The following is a 21,433-nucleotide window of genomic DNA, read 5'->3' on the forward strand; positions in this document are numbered from 1 at the left end:
ATTGGAGGTGAAGCTTATTGGCTGTAACTGGCCGTAAAAACCTCATAGAAGTAGCTATTGGCTCAAGAGAGGTGTCTATCAAAAGGGCAGAGTTCAGGGGCCATTTTAACATCAATATGTCACTGAATTGGATAACCCTTTCTAGCATAACTACACCGTTTTCGTGGGAATATAATGGATATCTGAACAACAAATTATGTTATCGTTTTTCTGGTTGTTGATGGTCTGACAAAGACACTTATTGTACCTGCTGTGTTGATCGTATTGCAAAATGGCTTGTGTCATTGGAATGGCAAGAATCTCAGCTTTCCAAAGATATATGACACGTTTATCTTTAATTAGTTTTTTTTTCGGTGTTTCGCGAAATTTTCGATATTGAATTCCGATGACCCGCGGGCGGTACACTGGACCACTTTAAGTAATAACACATTAATAACAATGTAATACAAGTATTAATAATAATTATCTATCTATCTACTAATCTATCTATCTATCTATCTATCTATCTATCTATTTATATATATATATATATATATATATATCTTAAGTGTTGCGTTATTTCTGGCAGGTCACGTTAGTCAAGCTCGCATCAGCTAACTCTAAGCTGATCCACATCTACCTATAGGGATACGACACCTACCTCAGCATCCATATATAAGGTCCTTCAGTATTATTAGCTAGGGTTGTGCAATTAATCAAATTGCAATCGTGATTTGAGACACAGCAGTTTGCTAATTGCAAAGATTGTGGTCTAGGCGTGGTATTACTCTGTTCCAGAGTCGTTTTGTCAAAAGAACCGGTACTTTGGTACCAAGTCTGTTACGTTACGGTTCCAGTTTTTTTTTCAAGTACCAGTGGTACCGAGTTCCCAGTCAACCCAGTTCTTGATGCACTATCCAAAAGGTGCATTCTCCTCATTAAAAGCATGTGTCAACCTCAAAATAAAGAAACACATTAAACTAACAAAATACTTTAAAGAGAGGCACCCAGATCAAATGAAAGAGTTCAAGCTGGTAAGTTTCATTTTAATTTTTAATATTTAGGTCTTTACAGTGTTATACATTGATTTATTTGTGGCTTTGACAAAGTCAAAACCTGGTGTGGGTGTCTTATATCACTGCATTTTATCTTGCCTGTAATGCCTGATAAAGCAGCGCTTGTGAGCGCAGCACCTATTTAATTATAGCCGTTACGAGGGAAAACTCTATCTCTCCCGCTCTACAAGCACCGCTTGCTGGCAGAGAATAAATTTGCATATATATGCCAACACAAATAGAGTGCAAGTCTGTGGTAAACACCGCTTCTGTTATGAATATTATATTATAAATATTTTAATTTAAATGTCGGATTTAAATGAACATCTCTGTTATTAGAGTAGTTGATCTTTAGCATAAGCGCAGTTAATGCTATAATGAGAATTAGAATTAACTTTCTTTATTAACTATTTAATGCTAACATTATATCAGTCAGAAAAGCAGTTCTGGGCTTTAAAAAAATTGCTTAGTTGTTATTCTTGGCTGAATAACTCTAGGTTTTAAAAGCCCTTTAAAATTAAATATGTACACAGTTTGGATTAATTGAAAGTATAGTAAAATAAAAAAGTAATTCGAATTTTTTTTTGTTTTGCTTTGGTACCAAAATTGGTACAGAGAACCGTAGATTTTCACTGGTATTGATACTGAATACTGAAATGTTGGTACTGTGACAACTCTATGGGCTAGGTGCACAAGATGGCGTCGGTGAGCTTCAGCGACGCGAGTGTGTGCATACTTACTTCCGGTCTTGCGTAAGGGAAACTTACATACGAAACTTAGCTAGATGTATATAATTAATGATTTTATAATTTAACAGCGGATAGTGGTATATCAAAAACATGGGAAAACATCCTCCCTACATTTTTGCAGTATCCATTGACAGAGTGGTACATTTTAAAACCTGCAAACTGCAGTTACTCCAAGTGGACATTGTTATATCAGTCTGTCAATACCAGTGGTGTGTAAAGTGCCTGTAAGTCATACTCAACTAAAAGTACAGATACCTTTCCATAAAATGACTTTGGTAGAAGTTGAAGTCACCGTTTAAAATATTACTTGTGAAAAGTCTGTGAAAGTCTGTGAAAGAGTGAAAGTCTAAAAGTATGTGATATTTATTGTACTTAAGTACAATGCAAAATTGTAAGGAAGCATGCATATACACTTCATCATTCCAGCATAAGAAAACATTTCTGGAATCTGCATCTGAAATAGCATGTATTTACATGGTTTATGTATCTCAGAGGGGACATGGATGCATTTAAACTTCAGATACAGATGTATAAATAGGCGTAATGTTTTGTTTTTAACATACACTGTAAAAGAAAATTCCGTAAAAAACGGATAATGTACTGGCAGAAAATTACCAGGACATTTTCTGTTAAATTTACGGACACTTTACAGACACTTCCTTCAACATTAAAACGGAAATTTCTGTAGATTAACATTTTCTTCCGTACCATAAACGGAAAATCCGTTATGCAGAGATTGAAATTTTTTTTTAGCATAGGACTCTTCTGTAGCAAATAAATCCAGCACAATATGTACAAATTGAACATGGTTTATTTTTTACCTCATGTGAACATTCTTAAAAATGCGTTCAGTAGCTTTTATTTGCCTTAAACAGGTGAAGACAAAAATATTATGACATCAATTTAACAATGTGAAAAGCAATATTGAAAATGTTTGTATTATAGAACAATTTTTAGTTTAAACAGCAACATGCAGAAAAAAGAAATCATGAAAAGGTACTTGTACAATATTGGTGTTGCACCAAATAGTGGTCACAAATAATACATTTTCAAATACATGGGGTAAAAATTTATACAAAGACAGGGCTGTCATTATTAACAATTGCTACAGACTTATAGTCAATAGTCAAGTGAAATGACACCATTTTCCCATAGAACACAACATTATTTAAAAATAATTTCATCCATTCATCTTTGAAACACAAATGAAGAGTATTTTTAATGAAATCTCTGTGCTTTCGGTCCCTCAATTGACAGCCTATGCAACTACCATTTCAACGTCCAATACAGTAGAGCTGTCAGATTTCATTAAAAAGGATCTTTATTAGTGTTCCAAAAATGAACAAAAGTCTAACAGGATTGGAATGAGATTATTCATATAATATTATGGGTGAACTAAGCCTAGTTAGATTACTAACCTCTTATTCATGCTAAATTCTCTGCATCTACAATTGACATTGAAAAATAAAAAAAACTTTCTTGTACAGCATTTGAAAATAAAGAAGAAAGATTTATGCACTCAATGTTAAACTAAGAAAACTATACAATCCAAATTATGATCAGGGCTCCAAGTGTTTTTGTGCATTTAGTATCTCTTGCCATGTGCCCGTCTGAGGAAACTACTTTTTTTTTTCTTTTGCTGCATTTTTAGTCCAAGTCCTAAATTGAGATTTGAAAAAAAAAAAAAAAACAACCTCAAATTTACACAGAATCTAGAAGTAGTTCATACATGAGTCTTGGAAGCGTAGATTGCCTTCATCGTAGATTGCCTTCATGAAAAAGTACAGAATAACATGCAGAACAGGTTGAGATTGAATTATTAAGTTCCAGTTTAAACATTGCTTATAAAATATCTGTTAAAGTCATTCAGTTATCTTCAGATCACAAATTAAGATATTTCTGATGAAATCCGAGAGCTCTCTGACCCATGGGGAATGTGTGTGGTGTTGTTGACGTAGACCCTGCATGCGCTGCACCTTGTTTACTGGCAAATTAATGCACACACAAATTAATGGTACTCTAGTTAATGGCGGCAGACTCTCTCAGGAGAGGATAAATCATTGAATAAAGTTGTAATTTTGTTTACTTTGCACACAAAAAGTATTCATTTTATAAAAAAAAGAAAAAAAAGTAATATTTTTGTAAAATTACAGTTGAACCACTGATGTCACATGGCACATTTTAACAATGTCCTTATACTATGTTTCTGGGCTTTGATAGTGGTAGGGCCCTTGCTGTCTATGCAGGGTCAGAAAGCTCCCAGATTCCATCAAAAATATCTTAATTTGTGTTCTGAAGATGAACGAAGGTCTTACAGGTTCGGAACAACATGAGGGTGAGTGATTAATGACAGGATTTTCGTTTTTGACTGAACTAACCCTTTGATTATTTTCCACTAAAAGGCAACAAAATGCTTTATACACATTTTTATTAGATACCATTGTTCTGTGTTTTAATTTACATTTCACCATACATGTGTCCAAAATTTTGTTCAAAATGAAAATTCTGTTATACGATTTACATTTGCCATTTTCTACACTAGTTTTAATATGCAAATTAAAAACATTTAGACACTTCATAAGTTGCAAAATTAAAATGAAAGTGTATTACCCAAATTGATTAGATATGTTTAACATGTCCAAGCAAAAACTGTAGCAAATTTTTTTACATGCTTTTGACATTTTTCCTAAATGCATTTAGACTTGAGGGTAGAACACATTTTAATCATAATACCTCATAATAATTGTAGCAAAAATGCTGTGAGAATTTCAGAATGCATTTTGACCCAAATGTGCAGCAAAATGGTGATTTAAATCTTTTATTTTTCTTAAATGCATTGACTCTTACATATAAGACGTTTCAATAGCATTTACATTTAATACCCTGCGATGAATTTAGTTTAAGACAGGCCAGGGGCGTGTTGCATTTTCAAACGCATTTAAAATCCACATTGACTTTTTATTCATCGCGAGGTATTAAGTGAAAATGCAATTGAAACATCTTGTATGTAAGTGTCAATCCACTTCTTCAATGCACTAAGAATAATAGAAATTTAAAACACCACTTTGCAGCACCTTTGGCTCAGAATGCATTCTGAAATTCTCACTATATTTTGCTACAATTATCACACTGTATTATGATGAAAATCCAATCCCAAGTGTCCTACCCCCAAATCAAAATTTATTTAGGAAAAACTGCATTTAAATGATAATTTTACTACAGTTTTTGCTTGGACAAATTAATCATATCTAATCAATTTGTGTAGTATATGTTCATTTGAATTTTGCAACTTATAAAGCATTAAAATATGTTTTTATTTTGCATATTAAAAATAGTGTAGGAAATTGCAAATGTAAACTATATAATAGACTTCATTTTGCACTAAATATTAAACATTTGTATGGGAAAATGTACATTAAAATACAGAAACACATTGCCGTTTTACATATTGCATTGTCATTTTGCATATTACATTTCTAATTGAATTTTGCTACCCATATGCTTTCATAAATAAAAACTTAATAAATAAAACAGAATACAAACCCATGATAAGAATGCAGGGGGTGCTTGAGATGCAAAGTACAGCAGCAATTATGACCTGCCATTAGAAAAGAAAACGAAAAGAAACACCATCAATGTCATGAACTACTGTCCCTTTAAAACATGACTCACATCGACGGACATCTGACACAGACCCAACTCTTTACGTCAGTCAAGACTTACTCAAGACTCTCACTCGCCAAAAGTTCTCATTTTGACATTTTTTGCGTGCTTTTGTCTGTGTAAGTGAGAGAGAACTCGATGCGCTCCTGGCGCGCTCTATGAAGCGGCATTCTCTGCGCATGCACGGCGTGTGTGTTCACGGACAGTGTGCCAGTAAAGTTACAGAATTAACTTTTCGAGTGTGTGTATGTGTGTTTAACATAAACAAGCCGATAAAATGTCAAAACCTACCTCGTTCGGCAGAAAAGGTGTGTTATCCTTGAAGAACTCCGTGATGTCAGATCTTCTCCTGGTCGTATAATCTCTTTTAAAACAAAGTCGTAACATTAATGGTGTCTTCTTTTCTTGCCCATTACTCTGCCAGCTCCTGTTGAAGGCATAAAGCACTCTAAACCATGCTCTAAACACAGTTGTAAGTTACCGCACTTCAGATTTAACGTTATCACAGCTGCTCAATATCACCTCAGTAACGTCAGAGACACTTTGGTAACGTTAATATGCCGGATGCTTTACGAGATGCTCATTAACAAAAAAACTTTACACTGCATTAACAACAATAAAACATTAATAAACCCTTATTTATAAAACTGAAAGTGAGTACTGAAACACGTACCTCCTCGCTGTATAACGTTCGAAGTGTAAGATGAGACGGTCACTTAACATAATGCTGAAAATGTTGAATGCGACGGCTCCGACATCCATTTGCCAAACAAGCCAGGCAGCAACTAAGTTAACGTTACAGTTTGTTACATTTAACAAAACATAATTTACAAAGGAAGAGTAAGAACCATTCTCAAAATCCTAAATCCGATTTTGAAATGAGATTTTGACTGAGACTATCTCCGTGAATAATGGCGCCTGCTCAAGCACTAGTTTCACGCCGATTGTTGACTGAGCTTCTTGTATCCACAATGCAAAGCGTAATTTAAAAAATACGGAGAAACACCTGTAAAAAGTTTATTACGGTATGTACTGTATTTTTACGGACTTTTTTTACAGTGTAAAATGTTTAATTTACTTTATCTTAGTGCTCTGTTCGACACCATAGATCATGACATACTCATAGATCGCTTACAAAACTATACAGGTATTCAAGGGCAGGCCCTAAGATGGTTTAGATCCTACCTGTCCGATCGCTACCATTTTGTTTATTTAAATGGGGAGTCATCTCATTTATGACCAGTAAAATATAGAGTGCCACAAGGATCCGTCCTAGGTCCCCTTCTATTTTCAATATACATGTTGCCCCTTGGTAATATTATGATAAAATACGTAATTAGCTTCCACTTTTATCCTAATTATACTCAGCTATATATCTCAACGAGATCAAATTCAACTTCTAAATTATCTAAGCTAACAGAGTGTGTTAAAAATGTTGATTGAAATGTTAAAAAAAGATTGGATGACCAATAATTTTCTCCAATTAAATTCGGATAAGACAGAGATATTAATTATTGGACCAAAAAACAGTACACAGAATCTTGTAGATTACAATTTGCAACTAGACGGATGTACTGTTACTTACTCTACAGTCAAAAATCTGAGTGTTATATTAGACAGCAACTTGTCTTTTGAAAATCATATTTCCAATGTTACAAAAACTGCATTCTTCCATCTTAGAAACATTGCCAAGCTATGAAACATGTTATCTGTTTCTGATGCAGAAAAACTAGTTCATGCATTTATGACCTCTAGACTGGACTATTGTAATGCACTTCTAGGTGGTTGTCCTGCTTCTTAAATAAACAAGCTACAAGTAGTCCAAAATGCAGCAGCTAGAGTCCTTACCAGGTCAAGAAATTAAGATCATATTACCCCAATTTTACAGTCTCTGCACTGGCTACCTATTAAGTTCCGTATCAGTTACAAATTATCATTACTTACCTATAAGGCCCTAAATGGTTTAGCTTTTGCGTACCTACAGTAACTAGCCTTCTACCACATTACAATCCATCCCGCTCCCTAAGGTCACAAAACGCTGGACTTTTGGTAGTTCCTAGGATGGCAAAGTCCACTAAAGGAGGTAGAGCTTTTTCACATTTAGCTCCCAAACTCTGGAATAGCCTTCCTGATAATGTTCAGGGTTCAGACACACTCTCTCTGTTTAAATCTAGATTAAAAATGCATCTCTTTCGCCAAGCATTCGAATAAACGTATCTCTTAAATTGTGAGTGTAGTTGCATATGATCAAATGCGCATTCTTATTCTTTAGCTTGGGTTAAACTAATTAATTTTACTTTGTTGGATCAGCAGCTATGCCGAATAAAGCTACTCCGTTACTGACCACCACTGTCCACACAGTCATATCCATTTGTACTGATTTTGTGACATAGTAAACTTTCTTGGTAGTTCACCTGGTACAGCACAAAACATTGCCATTTTTAAACAATCAATGTATACACATTTTGCAGAAATGTCGCCACAGACATGTTTTTCCCGTGAGCCTGGGTTGTCAAAAACACAGTGCAGATTGAGGCGTAATGCCCTTTGACAACAGCCGCATTCAGTAGACAATAATAATATCCAGTTTTTCAGAAACAAAAAATAACTTTGTCAGAAAGTCTCACCGCCAGAACGGTCATTCAGAGATTAATGTTCTGTGCTGTTTCATTATGAGTCTGTGCAGTTATGAATTGACTTGTTTGATTTATACCATCACAGACAAGAACATCACCAGACACTTCAGTACATTTTATTTTCAGGAAAGAGACATGTACCTTCATCTACAGCTATTTGGTTCTGTTTAAAGGTAAATAAATAAATAATAAATAATAATAAAACTCCTGTTTCCTCCTCTCTTTCTCCTCATCTGGCCTCTGTGCTATTATTGGAAGCTTATAATCATTGGAATAAACTTCTTTTTTTAGTAGAATATGTGCTCTCTAATTAAGAGCATGCAGGAACATGCAACTTGGACCATCAGCAGGGTGATGATGAGACGGCGATTGGATTTGCTAATTGCTGCCTGCTTTGTTATGGCTGGTGCACCCCATTGCATCTCCTTTGTTAGCTCTGTATATCATGTGGACCGCAGGCCGTTCAGGTCAGCAGAGCAATTTGCATAGAGTCAGCAATCTCGGCAGGGCCTTTAATCGACGATGCCCCAGAGCCACTTCCTCCCACAATGCAAATGCACTTTTATTTCCTCTCTCTTCACTGACTTGAAAGAGATATCTATTTTTTAATTCGAGATTTGCCTGCAGCATGTACACTGAGACTAATTACTCCCTCCCTCACTGTCTTTTTGCCTTCATTCCTAATTGTCTTCCCCGAGTTCCTTGGAGGGCCAACTAAACCTCATGGATTTTCAATTAAGAACTGTTTCTGAACAAAGGAATCTTGCTGAAAAGAAGCCTGGGGCAGACCATATAAGATCTTCTATTGTTGGGGTGTTAAAATAAACATGAAATCAAAATTGACCCTAATTAATTAGTATGTTTCTGGTCTTATTATGTAAATTCATCTAACACATTCAAACACATTCATCAAACAAATTGCCACTTGTTGCCACGCTGTCATTTGTGTTTGACCCCTTTAAATGAAAATGAGCTGCTACTCCCACCTCCCTTTTCAGACAAGTGCAGAGCGACTGGAGCTTCAAGAGCTCATGCTAGTGGGCATACCGGTTTAACTAGTGTTGACTGTTACTGACTTCACTTTGCTTCCAAATGCAATTTTTAATTACTACAGTCGTGGCCAAAAGTTTTGAGAATTACATAAATATTGGAAACTGGAAAAGTTGCTGCTTAAGTTTTTATAATAGCAATCTGCATATACTCCAGAATGTTATGAATAGTGATCAGATGAATTGCATAGTCCTTCTTTGCCATGAAAATTAACTTAATCCCAAAAAAACCTTTCCACTGCATTTCATTGCTGTCATTAAAGGACCTGCTGAGATCTTTTCAGTAATCGTCTTGTTAACTCAGGTGAGAATGTTGACGAGCACAAGGCTGGAGATCATTATGTCAGGCTGATTGGGTTAGAATGGCAGACTCGACATGTTAAAAGGAGGGTGATGCTTAAAATCATTGTTCTTCCATTGTTAACCATGGTGACCTGCAAAGAAACGCGTGCAGCCATCATTGCGTTGCATAAAAATGGCTTCACAGGCAAGGATATTGTGGATACTAAGATTGCACCTAAATCAACAATTTATAGGATCATCAAGAACTTCAAGGAAAGAGGTTCAATTCTTGTAAAGAAGGCTTCAGGGCATCCAAGAAAGTCCAGCAAGCGCCAGGATCGTCTCCTAAAGAGGATTCAGCTGCGGAATCGAAGTGCCACCAGTGCAGAGCTTGCTCAGGAATGGCAGCAGGCAGGTGTGAACGCATCTGCACGCACAGTGAGGCCAAGACTTTTAGAAGATGGCCTGGTGTCAAGAAGGGCAGCAAAGAAGCCACTTCTCTCCAAAATCTTCTGCAGAAAGTATAGTGAATGGACTGCTGAGGACTGGGGCAAAGTCATATTCTCCGATGAAGCCCCTTTCCGATTGTTTGGGGCATTTGGAAAAAGGCTTGTCCGGAGAAGAAAAGGTGAGTGCTACCATCAGTCCTGTGTCATGCCAACAGTAAAGCATCCTGACACCATTCATGTGTGGGGTTGCTTCTCATCCAAGGGAGTGGGCTCACTCACAATTCTGCCCAAAAACACAGCCATGAATAAAGAATGGTACCAAAACACCCTCCAACAGCCACTTCTTCCAACAATCCAACAACAGTTTGGTGAAGAACAATGCATTTTCCAGCATGATGGAGCACTGTGCCATAAGGCAAAAGTGATAACTAAGTGGCTCGGGGACCAGAATGTTGAAATTTTGGGTCCATGGCCTGGAAACTCCCCAGATCTTAATCCCATTGAGAACTTGTGGTCAATCCTCAAGAGGCGGGTGGACAAACAAAACCCCACTAATTCTGACAAACTCCAAGAAGTGATTATGAAAGAATGGGTTGCTATCAGTCAGGATTTGGCCCAGAAGTTGATTGAGAGCATTCCCAGTCGAATTGCAGAGGTCCTGAAAAAGAAGGGCCAACACTGCAAATACTGACTCTTTGCATAACTGTCATGTAATTGTCGATAAAAGCCTTTGAAACGTATGAAGTGCTTGTAATTATATTTCAGTACATCACAGAAACAACTGAAACAAAGATCTAAAAGCAGTTTAGCAGCAAACTTTTTGAAAACTAATATTTATGTAGTTCTCAAAACTTTTGACCACGACTGTACATTCCTATTTACAAGCATTCTGGTAGCACATGAAGGGAGCATTAGTGAAAACAGGCAGAGACAATGGTAGTTTTAGCAACATTAGCCTTACAAAGAGCCACGAAACTCTTTTGGAAAACAAAATGATGCATGATGCTTACTTTGTCTGTAGTCTGGATTTTTGCGCATGAAGCATTGGTATGGATCCCTCTTTCAGAAGCAATCTTTGCACAACTCGAGCGCTGAACTGACCCTCGTTTGTGAGGCAGTCCGGTGTAAAATGTTAGCACAAATGTATAGGACTGTTTTTATTCCTGGAACATTTACTTCGAAAATGAAAGTTAACCACCGGGTCCTCAGTGGTCTATGGAGACTCCTATGCTCATTGGTGCATCTCAACACGCAACACTTTTAATGACTCTTTGACGCTGACATTGTACCTTCAGCAGCTACAGCAAGAGAACAGTAATGACGGACCGCAGCTTCTCACTCAGGGCTGTGTATATGCTAATAGGGCAGAGAGCGTCACAAATGGGCGGGACTTTCACTGACTATGTCGTCATAGTAGTGAGAAACCTGGAACTGCTAGTGTGGAGAGACTGTTTATGAATTATTGGGATTATAAAGCAATGAGTGGGTGGATTTTTACCATTATAGGATGGTTGTTTTCACACATTGTGGCCACACAACGGTGTTAAAACACCTTATAAAAGTGATTTTTGCATTTTATGGCACCTTTAAAGAAAAAGGATTCACAATATATCAGTTCCCTTTCAGTCGGTCACTCTCGACGTCACATCGGATGACCGATGAAATTGGGATCTCGCTTAGAGAGACCAATCTACTTCGAGTGTAAACTAAATGAGCCAATGCACAGTGGCATGCAATTATTGCATCCAGCTGTGACTGATCACAGAGTGAGTATAAGTAGGCAGCTGGGGCAGCGGATATTCAGCTTTTTGCTATCGTTCTGCTCCTGATCTTCTGCTTCAGTGAATGTACGAGTTTGATTACAAGCACACTCTTAGGAAGCTCTCGTGCTGGTGGTACGGAGCTTCAGTGGAAGTGGTTCTTCCCGTGTCAAGTGGGTCGCACACATCAGGCTGCACTACCCCCTGTTTGTGCTGCAGACGGCCATCTCCCTGTGCACTTCAGCACACTAAAAGAGCAGTTCTAAAAGAGCATTCACGGGTGGAATGTCTTTTTAAAGATGCGTCTTTTCAAACATGCTCTTCCATCCGTGTGTTTCTGGATGCGGTCATTCAGATGAACCAAGATGAAGTGGGGACCCCAGGCAAAATTATTTTGTTTTTTATTTATACACACACACACAACATACAAAAAGTAGGTAAAACATATAATATAACTAATATAAATATTTTTTTAAACAAAGTAAAAACAACATTTTTGATCAGTGTTCTATCAGCTTTTACATACTCAAATCTGCATATTTTTATTTACCTTAACAATGGCCAATTTTTACAAATGCGTAAATAATGTTTTGATATATTAAACATAAAACTTTGAAAACTGGTATTTGAAATTATTTAAATAATATATATGTACTTTAAATGTGAAATTAAAACCGCCAGTAGGCAGCAGTAAGTCACTGTTAATAAGTGAGTCATTGCTATTGAACTGAATAATTTAAAAGAAACACCATCATGTTGCTCAGAGATGCAAAATAGCCCTGTGGCCACTGATCTCTATTATAGATCAGTGTCTCTTCCTTTGTTTGGAATTATTTATGTTGTTGAAATAGCACAAAAACAAGCAATGTGGGTCTCTTAATTAACTTTTATTGAACTGTTAAAAAAATATATACATTTGTAATCATGTTCATTTTTGGAGAAAAAATTTATTAACTATATGAAGTGGTATAAAGTAAATGTATACATTTTCTGCTCCTCATGTTTTGAATTTGTGATTATTCTGAGTGTATTTTAATAGACTGAATAATGCCGTGAAAGAGCCCACTGTAAATGCACATGCGGGCTAGACTTCACTTTGTAGGTGTTTTGAATGTTTTTTTGTTTTGTTTTTTGCGTCGTGAGAATATTCAGCAAAATAGCTCATTTGTCATGGCATGTTATTAACTATATCATGTTAGGAATAAACTAAACATTTTGAATTTTTACCTCATTGTTTTTTCTGAGTTTCTTTATGTGAGCAATTATACTAATTTGTTTTTATGTGACCTTGACACCAGAAATACACTATCCATTATCAATGGCCATTTACACTGAATTTAGGCTAATAAAATTATAAAAACCATTCTCACGTTTCGATGCTTCGCTGCTTATTTATTTTTATTTTTTTATTATTGTTAACATTACTTTATTTTATTTTAGTCACATATGCTATGTTTTATTCAGGTTATTTGTCCGGTTGGACGAGAAAAAACAAAAACATTTTAAACTAGCTAGAAGGCTGATCCGTGGAGGAGAAGAAAAAATCTCTGGTCTGTCAAATGATTGTAAACAGTCATTAGGTCTTTCAGACTTAATATATTTTAATGGTAATGTGACCAAAATATTTATAAAACTTTTAAATAATTTTTTAAGGCCTTTTATTAGGAAAACATTATTTAAGACTTTTTAAGGACCCGCTGACACCCTGGACGCAGGTGATGTGCGTGTCATTCCCGGTACCACCTAGGCTAATTGCAGCCTATATTAATACCTGCTAAACACTACCTTAATATGCTTCTGCTAAGTGCATCCCAGCTAACCTGTAATTGGACGTAATTGGACTATTACCAGTAATTCATCTTGCAAATAACTAAGCGAAAATAAAATGGAATTAACAACGAAAACATTTGTTTGTGATATAATTATCCTTACTGCTGTCATGTTACCTCTTTTCCTCCTCTTCTTGCTTTTTTCCGCTTCTGGCTGCCAGAAGGATAATGCATGATTGCATGTGCCAGTTTGAAAACAGCGGCCGACGCATCACTGAAGGATCTGCACGAAGGTAGTCATGACCCAGAAGTTCTCTAAGAACTCCATACCGCTACTGACCTTGTGCTACAAGCGAGGAAGGTCACTGCACAGTCTCTGGGCAATGTGATGTCCACTATGGTGGTCCAGGAGTGCCATCTCTGGCTGTGTCTGGCCGACATGCGCGAGACAGACAAGACATGATTCTTGACGACACAGTGGAGAACACACCCAGCAGTTCTCGGCTGCCCAGAAGCAGACTGAGGTCATCAGGCACATCCTGCCCCGGCATGCAGCTGCTGCCTCCACCCAGCTGCTGCCTTCAGTGCCTCAGCCTGCTCGCCCCCCCACTCCTGCACAGCATACGCAGAAGCCTCCAGCAAAGAGGGTCACAGGGAAGCCACCCCGCCAAACCTGGCGGCAAGGCTAAGAGCAAGAGGCCCTGAGATGGAGAGACCTGATCTTCGGGAAATGGTGAACACACCAATCCCTTCCCCGGAGGAGGGGTGGGTGGAGAATCTTTTTTTCTTTTTTCTGCGCCACTGACTTCATGGAAACCTGACATCTGCTGGATGTGATACGGAGGTTCTAGGTGATATACCCCAAGAGGTAGTTGACACCATCATTTCAGCCAGAGTACCGTCTACGAGACACGCTTATGCCTTGAAGTGGAACCTGTTTGTCAAGTGGTGCTTTTCTCACAGAGAAGATCCCTGAAGATGCCCGGTCAGATTCGTGGTGTCTTTCTTGCAACAAGGGTTGGAGCAAAGGCTGTCTCCCTCCTATCTCAAAGTCTGTGTCTCTGAGATTGCTGCTAACCATGATGGGAAGTCGCTAGGAAAGCATGACCTGATGATCAGGTTCCTTAGGGGTACGAGAAGGCTAAATCATCTAGTCTACGGCCCCCCTCTGTACCCTCCTGAGACCTGACTCTAGTGCTCAGAGCACTACAGCAGGACACATTTGAGCCTTTGCAGACAGTCGAGCTAAAGTTTTTGTCAATGAAAACTTTGCTCCTGCTTGCATTGGCCTCCATCAAGAGGGTAGGGACATTTTTATATTGGCAATAACATAAAAAGAATTATTGTCAACTTGCCAGAATTTATTTTAAAGCATCTGTAATTAAATCAAATTTAATGAATTCTGCCTTCTGCTTCAAAAAGCTTTAATATGGACATTTGGTACCAAAAAAAAAAAAAAACATGTTTTTGTAGATTACATTTGAAACTTTGGGGTGTAATAATGTTGTCAAGCGAATATCTTATGCTAAATTAGGTTTTTTTATATTCATTCATTTAATAATTTATTTTGAACCTTTACAGTGTGGTACTCAGTAAATATAATCTTATCTGACCTTTCGTAGAATTACACAAAAGGCTTCAATTCTCAACACGTCATGCCAGGATAGTGTTCATGTGTCATTTTGTAAGATTAATCCGGTCATCTGTTTCTCAGGTGTCCGTCAATCTGATGGTGCCATTTCTCAGTGACATTTCCTTTTGATGGAGAGAGTCTGGCTCTCTCTGCAATATGTAATTCACAGTGTAGTAAAAGCTCAAGCACTGCATAAAACACTCAGGATACTGAGGCGTTTTGTTCACAATCTACACAAATCTGATTTGGTTTTCAAATCGATCTTTAGGATTGACTGTGTGCACTTTGTCATTTTTCAAGTGATGAAAAATGATCTATTTGTTCAGCCATTGTAATCAGTATCCGGTGTGTTTACAATGGTTACTTCAGTAATGATAGAAGCGTCAGCACCATGCCAAGGGGTTTATCATAAAATTTTGAGTAGCTGTCATTGTAGAAAGAAAGGATGGAAAGCCATGAGCCATGTAAGACAACAGATGACAGAGATGTACTGTATCATGCATTCATGCGTATACTCTTTCCAAAACTGCTGACTCGTTTACTATATACTACATAGTGAATGTGACATGCTTGAAAAAAAGGGGAAAAAAGTTGTGAAATGTGCTGTATCGAGCCTGTTTTCATTCAGTTTTTTTCCAAACTAGTTTTGCTAAATTTTAAGTAATGCACTATAATTAAGTGAAAAGAGATTGTGTTGAACCTTAAGGATTTTTTTGTGATAAATCGGTTACATCTTTAAACATTGTTATGTTCTACACCTTTTCTTTTCAAGACCAAGATCCTCAAGATAAAATCCACAAGCAAGGATCCACTCATACTGAATAGAAGTCCCCTGGATGAAGACTAGTCCTTCATCTACCTGGGCAGCATCTTTAACCAACAGGGTGGTACAGACACAGATGTCAAGGCAAGAATTGGCAAAACAAGAGCAGCCTTCATTCAGCTCAAGAATGTCTGGAACTCCAGAGACCTGTCCTTGCCAACAAAGATCCACAAAATTCAAATCCAACATAAAGTCAGTGTGTTGCTGTATAGAGCTTAAACCTGGAAGACAACTAAGATGATCATTGGAAGAGAGAAACTCTTGATGACATGTCCTTGGTGCTGACATCGTCAAGATGGGATACATCTGGAACCAGTTAGAAAGAATGCCCAAGAACAGGGGACTCTGGAGATCGTCTCGGTTACGTACGTAACCCTCGTTCCCTGATGGAGGGAACAGAGACATTATGTCGAACGACATATGGGGTCTCACTTGGGAGGCCAATCATCTCTGAGTTTAAGAGAAAATGGCAATGAAAATTGGCTAGTGGATTTAACATATCTGAGCCACTCCCCGTGCCAACGGGTATAAAGGGCGACAGGTGCATCCACTCATTAGGTTTTACGCTGAGGAGCCGAGAATGTGTCCTGGCAACAGCGAACGGTTCAATGTTGTGGCATGGGGACATAACATCTCCGTTCCCTCCATCAGGGAACGAGGGTTACGTACATAACCGAGACGTTCCCTATCTGTTGGTCACTACGAGTTATGTCGAAAGACATATGGGGTCCTATGGAAAACGCCACAACCCGAACATCCGTCACAACCCTGTGGTGCTGCAATTGTCGACAAGCCATGGCGTGACCTAAAAGCTACGCTTAAGGTCATAACCTTCCCAAAGCCCCAGCGCAAATTTACTGACCTAGGTACCAAGGGATCAAAGGGTGAGTACATCGCTGCTGGAGAAGGCCACACTGCTGTTCCACCCACACAAAGTTAGTGGAAGGGATTTCAACCTTCGGTGAAAGATTGCTTCAAATCTTCCCTATTTGTTCTTTCAGCTTGGCAAGACAATGGGGAAGTGAGCCTAGGAACAGGCTGCTACGGAGACCACATCCTACCCGTAGGGAGGTGACATGTAATGATACTGATATGGATTGACCCTGGGGGCAGTACTACATATGGAAAGGGTCTCTGAGGCAGGTCCTACCTTAGAGTAGGGATGGAACAGCTGCCAGAAGAGACTGACAGAACGGGTCTGTCAAGGGAAGACACGTGTTTGCCAAGAGGGAAACCTTACCATGAAAGAAAACACGTATGGGATTACCCATAGGGAATCAAGCCATATGGACACCTAGCCCAGTACAGGGGCTGGCCGGAGCTCCGGGCATGCTAAAACCAGTACTGGGCCTGGGGACAGACTGCTCCGCCAAGTCTGACCGCCGAGGGTGCTGGAGGGTGCTCGACCAGGGTATGCCAGCTGGGGAACTCTACTGGGAGAAGAAAGGCGCTCGCATCCCCCTGTTAGGGGAAATGGCGCAGCAAGCGTGACACCCAGCCAGCCCTTCCAGCCAATTACCTGTTACCCAACACACGGGAAGAAACTGGCTCTACACGAAGGTTGTAGAACCTCGTGAAGGTGTTACGTGTCGCCCAGCCTGCAGCTTGACAAATGTCTGCCAGACAGGAACCATGCACCAGCGCATAGGAGGAGGCCACACTCCGTGTGGAGTGGGCCCTCACCCCCAGGGTGCACGGCCCGCCTTGGGAACAGTGTGCCAAGGCGATGACATCCAGTGGGCCAACCTCTTCTTGGAAACAGCCTTCCCCTTCTGCTGACCTCCAAAGCAGACCAGGAGCTGCTCAGAGCTTCTGAAGCTCTGGGTGTGGTCCACGTATATGCAAAGCGCTCTTAGGGGACACAGCAATGCCAAGGCTGGATCTACCTCTTCCAGGGGCAGCGCTTGCAAGTTCACCACCTGGTCTCGGAAGGGAGTGGTGGGAACCTTGGGCGTGTATTCAGGCTGGGGTCTCAGGACAACGTGAGAGTAAGACGGCCCGAACACAAGGCACTCCGAAAATGCTTGGAGGTCCCCGACCCTCTGATGGAAGTGAGCACGACCAGGAGCGCTGTCTTGAGAGACAGGAACTTAAGCTCGACTGAATCCAGCGGCTCAAAAGGACCCCTCTGAAGTCCCACCAGAACAATAGAGAGGTCCCAGGAGGGAACCAGGGGTGTTCTATGAGGATTTATCCTTCTGGCACCCCTCAGGAACCTAAAGATCAAATCATGGCTCCCCAGGGACCGACCGTCCACTGCAACGTGATGGGCTGCAATGGCAGCCACATACACTTCCAGGGTGAGCTGGCAGGATAGCCATGGCATGCAGGGCAGAGGCAGCTTGGCCCGCAGCACTATAAGCCTTGGCAGCGAGAGCGTCCGACAGCTTACAGGCCTTTGGTGAGAGGCGCGGACTATTCCTCCCAGTGGCGGCGTATTGCGGACACAAGTGCACTGCAATCGCACTCTCCTGCTGGGGAATGTCAACGCACCCCTAGCTGCCCCGCCATCGAAGGTAGTGAGGACAGAGGAACAAAACGAGCTGCTTCCAGCAATGAAAAGGGGCCATCCACAACTACATTACTTCTCCATGCACATCCGGGAAGAAAGAAACCAGAGCAAAACACAGTTGTGAGCCGCGCTCTTCACCAAGAACCAATCAAACAGCCATGAGCACTCAGGGCTGGGCAGTGCATTCACCTCCATCCTGATGCTCACAGCTGCCCGGGCAAGCACGGCTTTCAACTCTGGGTCCAATTCGGCAGTGGCGACAACACCCAAGTGGGGCAGCCCCACCAAATCTTCATCCACAGAGCCCATCCCCGATGCTGCAATCGACATCTGATCCCCGGCGGCAAACTGAATGACCCGTTAGGACTGCCATAAGACTGCCCAGCAGAATCACCCAGCAGCCACACAGGACAAACACTATGGAAGGGGTAAGAGGTCCGTGGGGCATGGGGAGTGGGGCGTGGCCCGGCGGAGAAGCTCTCACTGTCACCTTCAAATCTCCTAGAGCACTAGACTGCTCGCAGACGAGAGAGCGGAATGGGTAGTGACAGAGGGGTCTGCTCCTTTCCCTTTAAGAAAGGAGAGACACGATTGCAGCGTTGCCATGGTCACACACGCAATGCATGCATGAACCATCCACGAACGCGTCTTCCGCGTGCTGAATGCCCAGACACAGAAGACAACGCTCGTGGCCATTGTCAGAGAACAGGAAATGACCGCATCCAGAAGGACACGGACGAAATGGCATCTTTAAAAAGACGAGAATCGTCCGTGATTTGCTCTTTTAGGAAATCTGCTCTCTTAGTTGAAACGTCCAGGGGAATCGCTGAAAGAGACACCGCTGTTTGCACCGTACCGCCAACCAGAACAGCTTCCGGACACACAGCAGATGAATGGCTTTGTGGAGTATAACAGCTTTCATACAACCACTCAGCTCCGAAACAAAAATCTAATGAGTGGATGCACCTGGCGCCCTTTATACCCATTGGCACAGGGAGTGGCTCAGGTATGTTAAATCCACTAGCCAATTTTCATTGGCATTTTCTCTTAAACTCAGAGATGATTGGCCTCCCAGGTGAGACCCCATATGTCGTTCGACAGAACTCGTAGTGACCGACAGATAGGGAACTGTGGTTGGCAATCCATACCCTTGGCAATGGTGATGGGCATTAGTAAGTACGCCGTTTCTGCAAAATAAATCTGAAAAGATAGAAACCTGTCTACAGTCACATAAAAAAAATTGTGTCTGTGGGCACAGCAAGCCACGTGTGAATGGATCAAGTGTGGTTTGGATCAAGTTTTTGTACTTCAAAATCACATGGATTTGAGTTAAATAATGCCTGTCCCAGGGTAGATTTAAATGCCCTCATGTTAAGAGTTATTGGGCAATAACTGCTGTATTTGTTTAACCCTCAATAATGCCACATCTGGATAAAACAGACCCTTCAAGAGTTTACCGTGCAGATATGTACTATATCAGGACCTTTTTCAGCAGTTAAACAAAAGATTTTGGGTGACACAGGAAGCTTATGTGGCCCACAAGGATTACAAAGGCTTCCGGCTTCATTAAACATTATGTCAGTTGAGCAACACCTGTGTCTTCTTTGACCTATGGCTGAGTTTCATTACTGAGAAAGCAATGAACGCCAAGAGGAGATACATGCAAATGCCGCAGCGCTGCCTTGCAGAATACATGACGCCATTTGTTATTATTATGTCCCACACAGCAGATGCCTTCATCCAGGACAAATTACATAATGCTGGCATCGCTCTTTGCATATTATTGATTTACAGAGCATGACAGAGGATGGGGAAGAGGAATTTCACCATAAATGCAACACTTCCTTGAGAAGTGAAGCTGGGCATTTATTACTGAAACACTTATCCCCCAAGGATGGGACTGAAGGGACGGTGCCCTTATCACTGTTAGAATACCAATGGTGCTTTTATGTCAGCTTGGAATAATTCATGGAAAGCTGTAGAGAATGGAAAGACATACATATGTGGTATGAATGTGGAGATGTGTTGGAGAAGCTGGACAGATTTTAAAACTATTCAAGGTCAGGAGGCCTGAATTACCAACCATTTCAATTATGTCTGACCAGCAAGATGTTGTGAATAAAAAAAAGCCTCTGGCTTGTAAGATTGCTTTAAACTGCAGACTTGGCAGAACTGCTTTTGGTTGAACTATCACTTTAATGTCATTCTTTTAAATGTGTTTTATTTAAAATGCATTAAATATACACAATGAAATTATATTTTCATACGTTAATTGTGTAATTTAACAGAATTACAGTTTGATAAGAAATGACACACGATACAAATATTCTGTTCATTATTATGTTCTGCTCATAATATACTGAAACCCAATTCTTCTGTTTTCTTTTTGTATCATGTTTCATATGTTTCAGCATGTTAGGAATGCTGGAAATAATGCTACAACGGTGCTGTGTTGTTATTTTTAACTAAAACAATTTATTTTTAATTGAATAATTGAAAAACTATTCAATGAAAAAAATTAATTCTGAAAGAAAATAAAGCTATATAGAAATATTTTAAATTAATACAATTAAAACTATTTAAACTAGAATTAAAATTTAAACTGAAAAATATAAATATAAAGGTTCATTAAAAATATAAATATCATAATAACCCTGAAACTGTGGAATCATTGTATTTTGTGGAATGTAAATGTAAATAATATAAATATTATTAATTTAGTCATATAAATTAACCTTTAGATGTTAATGATAATTGTATGATAGGATATTTTTTATTTTAATATTAAAAGTCTGGATAGAACATCAATAAATAAAAGTAATTTGAAAATAAGTAAAATAAAATGTATATATATATATATATATTGAGGAAAGTCTGATAAAACAGTTTCCAAAACAATTTTACTTGTCAAATACTTGACTTTAACTTGGGAATGCAAATGAAATCTCCTCCCTCAGGTCCATAAAAATGTAGTTAAAGAAACACAGATAAGGCATTGAAGTTTATCATTTTTGCCTTGAACTGGTACACTGGTATTTACATTTGCTGTGCCACGTATACATTATTTAAATGAC

At 39.4% G+C, this 21,433-nt stretch overlaps 1 protein-coding gene across 1 annotated transcript in view; it reads left to right on the plus strand.

Annotated features, from left to right (window-relative positions):
* Positions 1-21,433, plus strand: part of LOC132154288 (alpha-N-acetylgalactosaminide alpha-2,6-sialyltransferase 5-like) — an 81,464-nt gene that overhangs the window by 43,561 nt on the left and 16,470 nt on the right. The gene's annotated exons all lie outside the window — the stretch shown is intronic.

This window comes from Carassius carassius, chromosome 12 (assembly GCF_963082965.1).
Source record: "Carassius carassius chromosome 12, fCarCar2.1, whole genome shotgun sequence".
NCBI lineage: Eukaryota > Metazoa > Chordata > Actinopteri > Cypriniformes > Cyprinidae > Carassius > Carassius carassius.